Raw genomic sequence first — 14,230 nt, forward strand, 5'->3', positions numbered from 1 at the left:
AGACCAGTTCTGTGAGCTCCGTCAGACAATTAATCGAGACTTGGATGCAATGAACCATGAGGTCGATGACGTTCGTGTTGGTCAGTTGGATATCTCAAATGTCGTTGCTGATCTTAAAAATCATTTCGTTTCTCTACAAGGAGCATATGTGAAGATGTCTTCCAGCACAACAAACTTAAGAAGCTGAAGTATAGTGTTGGGATTGTTGGTGTTATTACTGTGTTTGTGGTGACATATATGGTGTTTAACTAAAAAAAGTTGTGTAGGTTGAAGCATTTGAGTCATGGGTTTGTGTTTTGGTGTAGTATTTATGTTGTTTAGTGTTAATATTAGTAGTAGATTTTGTGTGGGTTGCTGGTATTAGTTTGTGATGTCGATGTGTAGATTTGGTGGTGGTGTTGACTGGGTTGCTGATGGTCATCGTTTTTTGATGAAGTTTTTTGTTGATGATATCTGTAATAGGTTATTGAATAGCAGAAAGTGATGTAAACAAACTCATGCCTGAAATGTGTTTTAATATGTTATTATTAAAAAAATTGTCTTACACCTGTATCTGTATGTGTGCATGAAAGAAAGAAACATTTGGGTATTATATATGTTTCATCGACTGGGACGGGACCACAACTTTCGTTTTGAATGTCATAACTTCTTCATATGGTATCGAATTTTAACGATCTTTATACTCATGTGTTAGTATTTTGGTCTACTACAACTTTCGTTAAGATTACTCCGGTTAAAAGGTAATATATTTTTACTTACGACATTTATATCCATACATTTTTTATGAATACATGTATGGATGTTTTTTTTATAAAATCGTAAATAAAAATATATTACATTTTAACGGGAGTATGTTAACAAAAGTTATAGTAGACTTAAAAAATGAACACATGGATATAAAGATCATTAAAGTCTGATATCATATGAAGAAGTTACGGTTTTCAAAACACAAGACCTATGCAACAAAACAGTCGAGATCACGATGAACATAAGCATCAACAGTCCCAAACCCCTCATCAATGATTGTACCACATAAAATGTCATGAGAAATCATTCATAAGTACTAAATGAGTACAAAAACAAAACTGATTTATTTTGAAACAAAAAATATTAAGGACTAAATGTATACAAAAATATTAAGGGCTAAATGTGTAAAAAATGAGAAATATATTACCATATTAAGTCATTTTTCTTGGCTAACCCGGGCTCACTGTTGACAATATAATATGAAAATAGTTTTTTTTTTTTTTGTAATAACCGGTCATAATGACTGAATGTGTACAATTTAATAAGTTGAATGGGTAAATGCGAACGGAAAAAATCAGTGACCAAATGTATACAAATCAAAAAATATATTATTCTTTTAAGTCATTATCCCTTTGGCCGTGAGTCTACTAGTACTAAATTATTGACCAATAGCTTCAACAAAAGCATCAAAACCTGCAAACTATTATTTGATTCTTCTTCTTTGTTTTATTTTCGCTCTTTCAAGTTATGATTTTATAATTTGGATGCTGCTAAATTAACATCCCAATAGACATCCTATAGACACCGGAATCAAAATATATTTGATTTAACTATGTACATCCGTATCCATGAATTAACATTGTAAATACAATTATAGATCGACAATTGCTTCAACTATGTACATAAAATCTGCAGGGAACAGACTGAATAATCCATAAGGACAAAATGGTCCAAACCAAAACCAAATATATAAAACCACCAAATTGCTTCAACACCAATGAGTTTGAGTCACAAGCCAAAAAAAAAATTACTGAGGACTTTCTTTCATAAACCTTCGGTTGGGAATAAGTATATTTCATTTGCACTAAAAAGCACTGACAAATTTAACCTAATTATAACAATCTACTTTAAATGTACATTGCTCTAGTTGGGAATAATTTTTTTTTCACTAAAACAGCCACACAAACAGTACTTACATAAATGGTCCCTGTGTGAAGAAGAAATTACATAAATGGTCCATATTTTAAAAGTACATTGCTATAAACATGAATATTCTTTTATTTTTCACAAAAACAAAAAATTCAAATACACAAGTATACAATGACAAAAATGGTACTCATTCAAACATAAATTATATAAATGATCCTTTTTTAACGTAAATTGGTACACACACAAACAGTCAGATACACACACTTACGTTGATATTTTAAAGAAATGGTCCCTGTTGAAGTAAATTTATATAAATGGTCCTTGTTTACAATAATAAACAGAAATGGTCCATGTATTAAAAAAATGCATAAAAAGTATGTGTTTAAAATAAAAAAACATTATTGGTCCCTAGTTAACTACTGTGTTTAATTCATTCTTATGAGATGATATGTATAAAAATATAATTGTATATATATATATATATATATATATATATATATATATATATATATATATATATATATATATATATTTAACTACTAGCCCCCTACTGCCTGCTCTCGGTAGTCCAAACTCTAAACCAAAGTCATCGATCCTTGAACCCTTATTTTTCTCCATTTAACAACTAATCTTAGCATTTGGTAAGGAGTGGTAACACTCCTAGCACACTATTTTTTTTTCTTTTTCTAATTTAATTAAATTACTTTTATTTTAATACACAAACATTTTTTATGCACAATTATTAAGCCGAATTTATTTTTTTAAACCACAAACAATTAATATAATATAAATTGATGCAAGGGCAAAACAGTAATTTGGTGTAACAAATTGATGGTTGGACTAAAAGAGAGTCTCATCTGGAAAAATCATAAAAAAAAATACAAACAACAAATATAAAAGGGCTGATGCACTTAAGAGAAACAAAATATTACATAACAGATATTATATAAACAATAGTTGGAAGCTAGAAACAAACAAAGCAGCTTATAATAAAGGAAAAGGAAAACTAAAAGCTACAAAACATAGTTAAAAACAACAAACAATAAGCCAAAAGAGAACAAAAAACATTTACATGACTTTCTCCGTAAGCACCGTGAAAACAACAAGCAATCAGAAAACAATGAGCAATGCCGACAATAGGAAGAAAACCACAACAGGAGCAAAATTGGAGCAAGGGGCAAAACTGTCCATAATGGGAAAAAAATCTAATAGCATAGGATATAGATCATCCCAAAATAATGATCAAAATCATATAAACCCTTCCACATCAGGAGTAAAACATTGGAGGGACACACAAACCACATCAAGAGCCAAATAGTGGCAGGGGCAAAACCGTCCATGTGGGCAAAAAATCCATCAACAGGATAAGGAGCAACCAAATTTTAAGAACACGAAAATATAATCACCGAACCACCCTCTAAACAAATAGAGATACAATATGGCAGAGCTTTTTGGTTTCTTTCTCACCTATTAACCTATTTAAGTTTTTGCCTTCTTGAAAATTGTTGTGTGAAGCTGTATAGGTTGAGTTGGACGAATACCTTTGCCAAATTAACATCAGTCTAACCCTGCAGCAACAATTTTTTCTTTAAGATTAACCAATTTTAAATAGAAACATTTAAGTTAGTACTTTTTTCATTTATTTATTTAAAGTATTTTATTTTATCCAATAAATTTGAATGATAAATTAATAGAAACCTTTTTAGCAGCAGGCCCGTATAACGTCGGTATTCCCCGATGCAAAACAGACATAAGTACGATCCTACGATCCTATGTATGAAAAACAATCTGGATCGTAAAAGGATCGTATTTTGGGTAGGATCGCAGGTAGGATCGTAAAATCGTAGGTAGGATCGTAGGATCGAGATCCGATCCGATCCTACCTTCCTTAAAAAAAAAAATTCAAATGAATTTTTTTTTACCATTTTATGTCTTTTACTCTTTACCAATCTACCATTTATCATTTTTATTGTGACTTATGACTAATATTTTAAAGTTTTTATAACTTTTGAACGAAAAATTAAATGTTTGAAATATTTTTTATGATTAATATTATAAATTAGAATTATATTCTATTTTGTGGGATCTTAGGATCTCGATCCCGATCTTACGATTACGATTTTGCAAACCCAAAAACGATCCTAGGTAGGATCCCGATCTTGAAAACCTTGAAAAAAAAATTATCATGCTACTACATATTTTTCTAATTAAAACAAAACAAATTTTTTTTAAATAATGATAATAATATTAGACCACAAATTTCGTTCCAAATCCATATTATCCAAAATATTACACAAAATAGTTTCATGCTACTACATTAAACCATAAAATGAAAATACTACAGAGTTTCAAAACAAATCATACGTCATTACGTGCACGAGTGTTTGACCTTGAGAAATGTAACAGCCCGGATCCCCAGGATCTTCATTTCATATATTTTTGACATTATGTGAGGGGACTCGGCGAGTTGGAGGTCGAACTCGCCGAGTCGGGTCGCGGTTTTGGGCGGGGATTCGCGTCCGGACTCGGCGAGTCCGTGCTGTTTAATGAAACCCTAATTTCCCGGCCCTAAGCCCTATTTAAAGGACCTTATGGCCCTCATATGCGGCCACCTTGAACCCTAAGAGCCCCCATACGTCTGTGAGCCCTTGTGAGAGTGTTTGGAGGCTTTTGTTCATTATTTTGTGGGACATTGCAAGGAAAGGAGGGAGAGGATCAAGCTTGAAGTTCTGCCCCGAGCAGGTGTCCACGGAGCAGGCTCGGATGAGTCGGTATTTGGGAGTGCTGAGGAGAGATATCCGGGAGTTCGTATCGAACTCGTCATATCAGACTTTTGCGGAGCTTCAGGCGAATGCCAGGAAGCGTGAGATCGAGTTGAAGACCCAGGCCAGGGAGGAGGCCGAGTCTCAACGGGTGGATCGGCGGCCGGCTCAGTCTCAGCCGGCAGCCAAGCGGACCAAGTCCGCTGATTTGAGATCCGGAGGTCAGAAGAGCCGCACTTGTGGGAAGTGCGGCAAGGGTCACGAGGGGGCATGTCGATCGGGTGCTTGCTACAAGTGTGGCAAGGAGGGGCACATTGCGAGGGATTGCCCCAAGGGATTCATGGTTTGCTTCCATTGCAACCAGACTGGCCATCGGAAGGTCGAGTGCCCCCAGCTTCGTCAGGGATCTTCGCCTGCTGCCAGGGTTCCTGAGGTTCGGCCAGTGAAGACCGAGGCAACGAAGGCTCGTGGGAGAGCTTTCCAGTTGATTGCGGAGGAGGTCCGCGCGGCGCCTGATGTCATGGCCGGTATGTATTCTTTCATGTATTTACATTTATGCTGAGATATTATGCTTATACTACTATCTGCGTAGGTACTTTTCTTGTGAATCATGTGTCTGCTTTGGTATTATTCGACTCGGGTGCGAGTCGGTCTTTTGTTTCGTTGGCTTTTAGCCAGCACATCGATATCGATCGGGAGACGATGAGTCATCCCCTGTGAGTTGCTATAGCGGATGAGAGAGCGGTATACGCCACCGAGGTGATTCGAGGATGCGTGCTCGAGATTTTTGGGGTCGAGTTTCCTATAGACTTGGTCCCTATAGCTATGGGGGATGTTTGAGTTATCGTGGGCATGGATTGGTTGAGCAAGTTTGGAGCAATCATTGACTACGAGAGATAGCTGGTGATGATTCGAGACCCTAGTGGGGGAGTGCTCACGGTTTATGGCGAGGGGACCCGGTGTGGGTCGGCGTTTTGTTCGGCGGCCAGGGCGAGGCAGAGTTTGCAGCAGGGTTGTGATGGATTCATAGCCTATGTGATGGATACTCGAGTGACCACGGAGAGGCCCAATTCGATTGATGACGTTCTGGTCATATGCGAGTTTTCAGATGTGTTCCCCGAAGAGCTACCAGGTGTGCCTCCGGAGAGGCAAGTGGAGTTTCGTATCGATTTGGTTCCGGGAGCGGCGCCCATCGCCAAGGCGCCTTATCGTCTCGCTCCGCCGGAAATGCAGGAATTGTCCTCGCAGCTTCAGGAGCTGTTGGGAAAGGGATTCATTCGACCGAGTAGCTCGCCTTGGGGAGCGCCGATTTTGTTCGTCAAGAAAAAGGATGGTTCCCATCGGATGTGTATCGATTATCGGGAGTTGAACAAGTTGACGGTTAAGAACCGATATCCGTTACCTAGGATCGACGATCTGTTCGATCAGTTGCAGGGGGCCTCTTGGTTTTCCAAGATTGACTTGAGGTCGGGATATCATCAGATGAGGGTTCGCGAGGAGGATATCCAAAAGACTTCTTTCAGGACTCGTTATGGGCACTATGAGTTTGTGGTGATGCCTTTTGGGCTCACCAATGCCCCGGCCGCATTCATGGATCTCATGAACCGGGTGTGCCGACCGATGCTGGATCGGTCGGTGATCGTATTCATCGATGATATTTTAGTGTATTCGAGGACTAGGGACCAACATGAGGAACATTTGCGGGAGATTCTTGGGGTTTTGAGATCGGAGAGACTGTATGCCAAGTTCTCCAAGTGTGATTTCTGGTTACGAGAGGTCCAGTTCCTCGGGCACCTTGTGAACCAGAAAGGGATATTGGTCGACCCGGCCAAGATTGAGGCGGTGTTGAGGTGGGAGGTGTCGAGATCGCCCACCGAGATCAGGAGTTTTCTGGGTTTGGCTGGATATTACTGCAGATTTATCAAGGATTTTTCCAAGATCGTTGTGCCACTTACTAGGATGACCCGGAAGGGTGTCACGTTTTCTTGGGGACCGGAGCAGCAGTCTTCATTTGAGACGCTTCGCCAGAAATTGTGCGAGGCTCCAGTGCTTGCACTCTCGGAAGGGATGGAGGATTTTGTGGTATACTGTGATGCCTCTATATCGGGTTTGGGGGCGGTACTTATGCAGAGGGGACATGTGATAGCGTACGCTTCGAGGCAGTTGAAGCCTCATGAGTCGAGATATCCCACGCACGACCTGGAATTGGGGGCGGTGGTGTTTGCCCTCAAGATCTGGCAACACTATTTGTACGGGGTTCGGTGTACAATTTACACGGACCATAAGAGCTTGAAATACTTGATGGATCAGCCAAATCTAAATATGCGACAGAGGAGGTGGTTGGATGTGGTGAAGGATTACGATTGTGAGATCCTGTACCACCCGGGCAAGGCTAATGTGGTAGCCGACGCATTGAGCCGTAGGGCGGATAGTGCCCCGATCCGGGATATTTGTATGAGATTGACGGTTTTGACCCCGATCCTGGATATTATTCGAGGGGCTCAGATGGAGGCTGCGAAGCCGGAACACCAAAAGAAAGAACGGGTTGTAGGTCAGGTATCAGGATTTGTTACGGATGGTCGAGGGCTTATGACTTTTCAGGGACGGATTTGGGTGCCGTTTGTGGGCGGTGCGCGCACTATTTTGATGGAGGAAGCACATCGATCAAAATTCTCGATTCATCCTGGTGCTACGAAAATGTATTTGGATCTCAAGAAGGAGTACTGGTGGCCATGTATGAAAAGGGATGTCGCTTGGTTCGTCGAGAGGTGCTTGACTTGTCGGCAGGTCAAGGCCGAGCACCAGCGACCGCACGGTAAGCTGCAACCGCTAGAGATTCCCGAATGGAAGTGGGAACAAATCTCTATGGATTTCATCACCAAGTTACCGCGAACGGCGAGAGGAGTCGATGCGATTTGGGTGATCGCGGATCGGCTAACAAAGAGCGCTCATTTTTTAGCCATTAGCGAGAGATCTTCTGCGGAGAAGTTGGCCGAGTTATATGTGAGGGAAGTAGTATCTCGGCACGGGGTGCCGATCTCGATTATCTCGGACCGCGACGTGCATTTGACTTCTAGGTTCTGGAAGAAATTCCATGAGGAGTTGGGTACTAGATTACATTTCAGTACGGCATATCATCGTCAGACTGACGGTCAGAGTGAGCAGACAATTCAGACACTCGAGGACATGCTTCGGGCATGTGTGTTGGACTTCGGAGGGAGCTGGGACACCTATCTACCTTTAGCAGAGTTCTCGTATAACAACAGCCATCATTCGAGCATTGGTATGCCGCCCTTTGAGCTGTTGTATGGGTGGAGGTGTCGCACCCCCATCTGTTGGGGTGAGGTGGGACAGCAGGTTATGGGTAGCACGGAGATCGTGCTTCAGACGACCGAGCAAATTCAGATGGTCAGGCAAAGGTTGTTGACCGCTCAGAGCCGACAGAAGAGTTATGCAGACAGGCGACGGTCCGAGCTTGAGTTCCAAGTTGGTGATCTCGTACTCGTGAAGGTCTCTCCTTGGAAAGGAGTGATTCGGTTCAGGAAGAGGGGCAAGTTGGGACCCCGATATATTGGTCCTTTCCGTGTGATCGCAAGGGTGGGCCGGGTGGCCTACCGTTTAGACTTGCCAGCAGAGTTGGGACAGATTCACGATACTTTCCATGTGTCGCAACTGAGGAAATGTATAGCCGACGAATCGGCGGTGGTTCCGTTAGGGGATATTCAGGTGGATGCAAGCCTGAATTATGCTGAAAGACCTGTAGCCATCAGAGATCGGAAGATCAAGGTTTTGAGAAACAAGGAGGTACCCCTGGTATTGGTTCAGTGGCAGCATCGGAAGGGATCAGAGATGACCTGGGAGCCGGAACGTGAGATACGGGAGCAGCATCCGGAGCTATTTGCCTAGCGGGACTTCGAGGGCGAAGTCTTATTCTAGTAGGGGAGAATTGTAACAGCCCGGATCCCCAGGTATCTTCATTTCATATATTTTTGACATTATGTGAGGGGACTCGGCGAGTTGGAGGTCGAACTCGCCGAGTCGGGTCGCGGTTTTAGGCGGGGATTCGCATCCGGACTCGGCGAGTTCGCGCTGTTTAATGAAACCCTAATTTCCCGGCCCTAAGCCCTATTTAAAGGACCTTATGGCCCTCATATGCGGCCACCTTGAACCCTAAGAGCCCCTATACGTCTGTGAGCCCTTGTGAGAGTGTTTGGAGGCTTTTGTTCATTATTTTGTGGGACATTGCAAGGAAAGGAGGGAGAGGATCAAGCTTGAAGTGTTGGAGAGCTTGGATCTGTTGCTACTTCACCAAGGGAGTCTTCTTGAGGTAATTTTCAGAGCCAAACTTCGTGTTTTGTGTTGATGTGCCAAATCTAGGGTTTCTTCTTGCATTTCTTGGCTTGAATTAGAAGTATGAGAGGTCCCATGGAGATATGGAACCTAGATCTGGACTTTAGCAGGTCCAGGAGACCCCTTATGACAAGCTTTATGTCCATTCTTTTGAGTTAGAAGCTAAACTTGCCATATTAGAGGTTGTTTCTTCAAAATAAGCCTTGTATGCATTGCATGGCAACCAAGACCGAGACTTTACATGACAAATAAGCTTGGGAAGGCCAGATCTATGTATGTATGGAACAGATCTGACCGCAAAAGCCAGTTTTAGCTGGTGCATGGCATGGACTCGCCGAGTCTGAAGAACAGACTCGACGAGTCGCTTGAAGATTGTCCTTGAGACCATCCTGTGTGTAGTCCGGACCGAGTGAGGGCGACTCAGTGAGTCGCAGAGAGTTGGAAAGGTTTTAACAGGTGGACCGAGTCAGGTTGGGACTCACCGAGTTGACCTTCGACTCGGCGAGTTGAGTCGCGGTGGCCCTGTGATTCAAGCCTAGGGGGAACTCGTCGAGTCGGGGGAGTACTCGACGAGTTAAAAGGGAAAAACCTTGATAGTTGATTAAAATGCGTAGACTCGCCGAGTCACTAGTGTGCACTCGCCGAGTCCGGTCCAAATTGATTAAAGACGATTGACCAAGTCAACCTGTGTTGACTTGATATGGATGGCCCACCTTTGTGGTACAAGTAATAATTATAGATTTATAATATCATAGGAGGATTGCAGCTCGAGGGTTCGAGCTCGAGTGATTTCAGGATTCACGATTAGCGACTTAGCGAGGCGTACGAGGTGAGTCTTCTCACTATACTGTACCCGGAAGGGTTTTGACTGTGTGACCGGAAGGTCGAATATGATATGAGATATATGCCTTATGTGTGTTAAGTTATTTGTTATATGTGTCATGTATGATATGCTTGATTTGGGCCGGAAGGCAACATGATATGGGCCGGAAGGCGTGGTCACATGGACTGTAAGGTTGACGTGGGTAGGACCGGAAGGTTTACCCAGTCGGGACGGAAGTCCCCTAAGACACAAGGACCGAAAGGTCAAGTCCTGGAAAGGCGTATGTGCGTATGTTGTATTTTGGGGAACTTACTAGGCTTTATGCTTACAGTTGTTGTATTATGTGTTTCAGGTACTAGTGAGGACCGTGGGAAGGCGCCAGCGTGACCGTACACACACTCGGGGAAACTATTTTGTTATCTTTTGTTATGTAATCGGTTGTGACTACATTGTTACTTTGGAATCTAAACTTATTACTCATGTTTAGATGGTTGTAAAGATGAAATTTTTTGGTTGGAATTTTATGACGTTACAAGTAAATCTGTTCTGCAATCATATCGCGTACTGCACACATATACATATCCTCAGTTCTACGTTGTGTACTTGATACTTCGTCATGTAGCTCAATACCATTATTAGGTCCTTCGTCATTGCGCGGAATATAAGATTCTTCTTGCGCTATTTGAAATGTTGCATCACCACTACCGCTCATTCTAATGTAATTGTGAATCGCCATTGAAGCTAGCACAATTTTAACGTGGGTCTCGAAGTCGAAATTTACATGCATATCTCTTAGTAACACCCATCGAGCCTTCCAGACTCCAAAAGTTCGTTCAATTATATTGCGAAGTGATGAATGATAATAGTTAAATTTTTCTTTGAAGCCTTTTGGTTCCCGCGAGGCAGAAGTCTGTCCACGTCGAAAATCAGGAATATGATAACGGATGTTTGAACCTTTATAGGGAGCAAGATAACCTTTTGTATTAGGATATCTGGCGTCTACAAGGTAATAGTTACCTATACATTTACAAATAAAGCATATGATTGTTATTTATTTATACCGTTTGAAAATATAAAACTTGTATTAATAAGTAATGATACTAACCATCGGCTCGAAGTGGAAACTTAACTTCACGTCTCCTTCGCGCTTCATTGAAAATTCTCGTATCATGTGAAGTCCCCTCCCATCCAGCCCACGCAAAGGTAAAGCACATGTTGAAATCACATGCTGCCATAATATTTTGAATAACACAATTCTTTCGCCCAATGAATTTGATTTGTTCATGTTGCGGAACAGAGGCCTTCACGTGTGTTCCATCGATGGCATCAATACAATCTTACAATTTCAAAAAATATAACAAGTTACCAATTACTTTTACAAGTACACAAATTCACCAAATAACATAACTTTGCAACTAAGTAACTACCTTAAAGTATGGATAATACCGAGGGATATTTAGAATATGTTCTGGTATAGTTTCGTTGTAGTTAGCATTTGGTTTGATGATGTCCTTACTTAGGTTAACCACAACATCCAAGACTTTATGAAAATGCCTATGGATTGTTTCTCCAGAATGATTAAAGAACTCTTGAACTAACCGATTTCCACATCCATGCGCTAAGTACAACCAGAAAATACTAAGGGACTCTTCAATAGATACACGATGTGATTTCTTTAACCCATAATGTGCAACAAGATCCCTACATAACATGTTGAAAACCGAGACTTCTAATCTGAAAAGTTGATAACATCGACTCTCATGATCGTTAAGTATTTCATTGATAAGCATGCTTCCTGTGCGCGTAGATGAACGACGACGTCTACACACGTTTTTCAATTTCTGAGTCAATAGTAACCCTTTGACAGCAAGCCCACATAAAAGAAGTGTTTGAATCTCTTCATTTTCTTCAATTTCATCACATAAGTCATCACTGTCATATGAGTTGTCACTTTCACAATCACTGACCATGAATATAACCTATTACTAACGAAAAGGATACAAGGGTAAGATTGAAATTCACCACATACTAGATAAAATCATAGCAACATCATTGAAAAGAAAACAAGAGCAAAATCATGGGGCAAGGACAAAATTTACCACAAAACAAACATCAAACGACATTGCATAAAACACACACAAAACAACCGTTTAAATTTAACATAATAGTTGAAACAATAGGTCTGACACATGACAACCATTTAAAGTCTACCTAATAGATAAAATCATAGAAAAAGGAAACAAAACATAATCATGTGGCAAGGGAAAAATTGACCAAAAAATTAGAGAATGTCTAACACATGACATAAAAGGATAAGTCTAACACTACTTCTCTTTCTCTATAAGCCTCTTGAGAAACTCCATCTTTGTTTCATCACTCTTTGGAACCATAAAATTTTAACGAGTTGGTTTCTTTAAAAAGACCTCTAACGCTTCTAAATATCATATTGAGCCTTCTTCAAAACCCGGGAAAGTAGAGACAATTGCCATGCATTCTTCTGTTGTGGGTGACTGTGTGGTTTGTCTTGAGGGTTGAGTGCTCCTTGTTAACAGAACATCAAAAATAGTGTCGAGTTTCTGTTCATATGACGAGTTTGTCATACTCTTTCCTTCACTTTTTTCTTCATTTTTTTCTTAATTTTTTCCTTCAAATTTTCTTTTCTTGTTACACCTGGGAGTTAATTTTTTTCCCCTCCTATTCATACTAGAACTATCGATTGTGAAAAAAGGATCAACATCATCAAATAAGAGGACTTCATCACTATCCTCTTTTCCATCCGTAATATCCACAAGTTGTACATCATTCGGAGTGCTATTGTCGCCAAATTCGCAAGGTACCTTAGCCTTGTCTCCAATAGCTACAGTATCCCGAAATAAAGCCTTATAATATGTCTGATATACATCCAAATTCTTATCCTTAAACTTAGCAAACTCTTTATCTTCCTATATGTACAAATTTAGAATGTCATGGAAAACACAATACAAATAATATATAGTTAGATAAAAATTTTAATTATTACCTTTATTTTATCATCCCACCATTCCTTTGATGTTGAGATTGTATTTTTCACGAGATCAACTGAAATTCCCGTTTCTAGTTTTGTTAAACGGTCGTAATATTTGAACTCTTTCGACATTATGTCCCATTTGTTTTTCATTTGATTTCTGTCCAATTCTTTACCCGTTCGTTCCAAAAGCCTCTTACATATATTTTGGCACACAACGGATTTGAAATAACTACTCGCTCTATTCCCGTTTTTTAGCTCGGTCATACATTCCTCAAGAAATATCTTGAACGTATGAGGATCCCAATTAAACCTATTTGTAACTTTCACTTTGGTTGTATCAAAATCCATATCATGAACATTGACAGTGTCCATTACCTATATTAAATCATGATAAGGAATGAAGAAATTTCAACCTACTATTGAATAAACATAGGCAGCGGAATTTATGAATACAAATAACCATCAATAATAGCAAATAACAGCAACAACAATTGATGAAGAAAATCAACAATAATCACAGGGGCAGTTTCTGGAACAAAAAAAACCACACACAAACACAATCGTGAACAGCATGGTGCATCACCGATTAAAAAGAAAAAGAAAAAAACACACACAAACAAGGGCATGGTGCATCACCGATTAAAAAAAAGATAATAAAACAATCATGTTGCATCAAGAATGAAGAACAATCAATGGTTGCAGGGAAATATAGTAGGGAAGAACATCATCACCGATCAAAAAAAAGATAACTGGATGGCAGGGAACGATAGCAGCAGAGAAAAAAAAGATCAAGAACATACCTGATTGTCGATGGCCTCCAGGGACGATGGCCAAGGGAGAACAGGAATTGCAATCGGCAGCAACCACAGGTGAAGCAAACAATGGGATTTGAAGGGTTTATGGGTTTTATGTTTAGTTTATTGAAGGGTAATTCGGTAATTTCTGAATCATTAAAAATAAGCAATAAGCAATAAGCATTGCTTTCATAGCTTATTAAAATCAGCTTATTTTGCTTATTCCTACCACAATAAGTTGATTTTAAAATCAGCTTATTTTACTTATTCCTATCCAAACACTTAAATTAGCTTTTGTGGTGAGAATAAGCAATAAACTAAATAATCTAATAAAGTCATTTTTTTCCTTATCCAAACACACACCCTAAGATTTGTTAATAGAAACCGCCATGGCTGCAAACATCTCGGTTGCTGCAATTGTGGAAATTCCATCACAAGCCTCCAGAAATTATCCTGCCAAGATACAGTAAGTCTCAAACTTCACCCGATTTACTTATACAACGAAAAGTTCTTCATCATCGTCTCTAATTTAGGGTTTGGGTGTTTAGGGTTGGATGTAGTTTCTTGCTTTTTGATTGTTCGAAGAACATGATCAAAA

Source organism: Lactuca saligna, chromosome 8 (genome assembly GCF_052625555.1).
Source record: "Lactuca saligna cultivar CGN05327 chromosome 8, ASM5262555v1, whole genome shotgun sequence".
Classification (NCBI taxonomy): domain Eukaryota; kingdom Viridiplantae; phylum Streptophyta; class Magnoliopsida; order Asterales; family Asteraceae; genus Lactuca; species Lactuca saligna.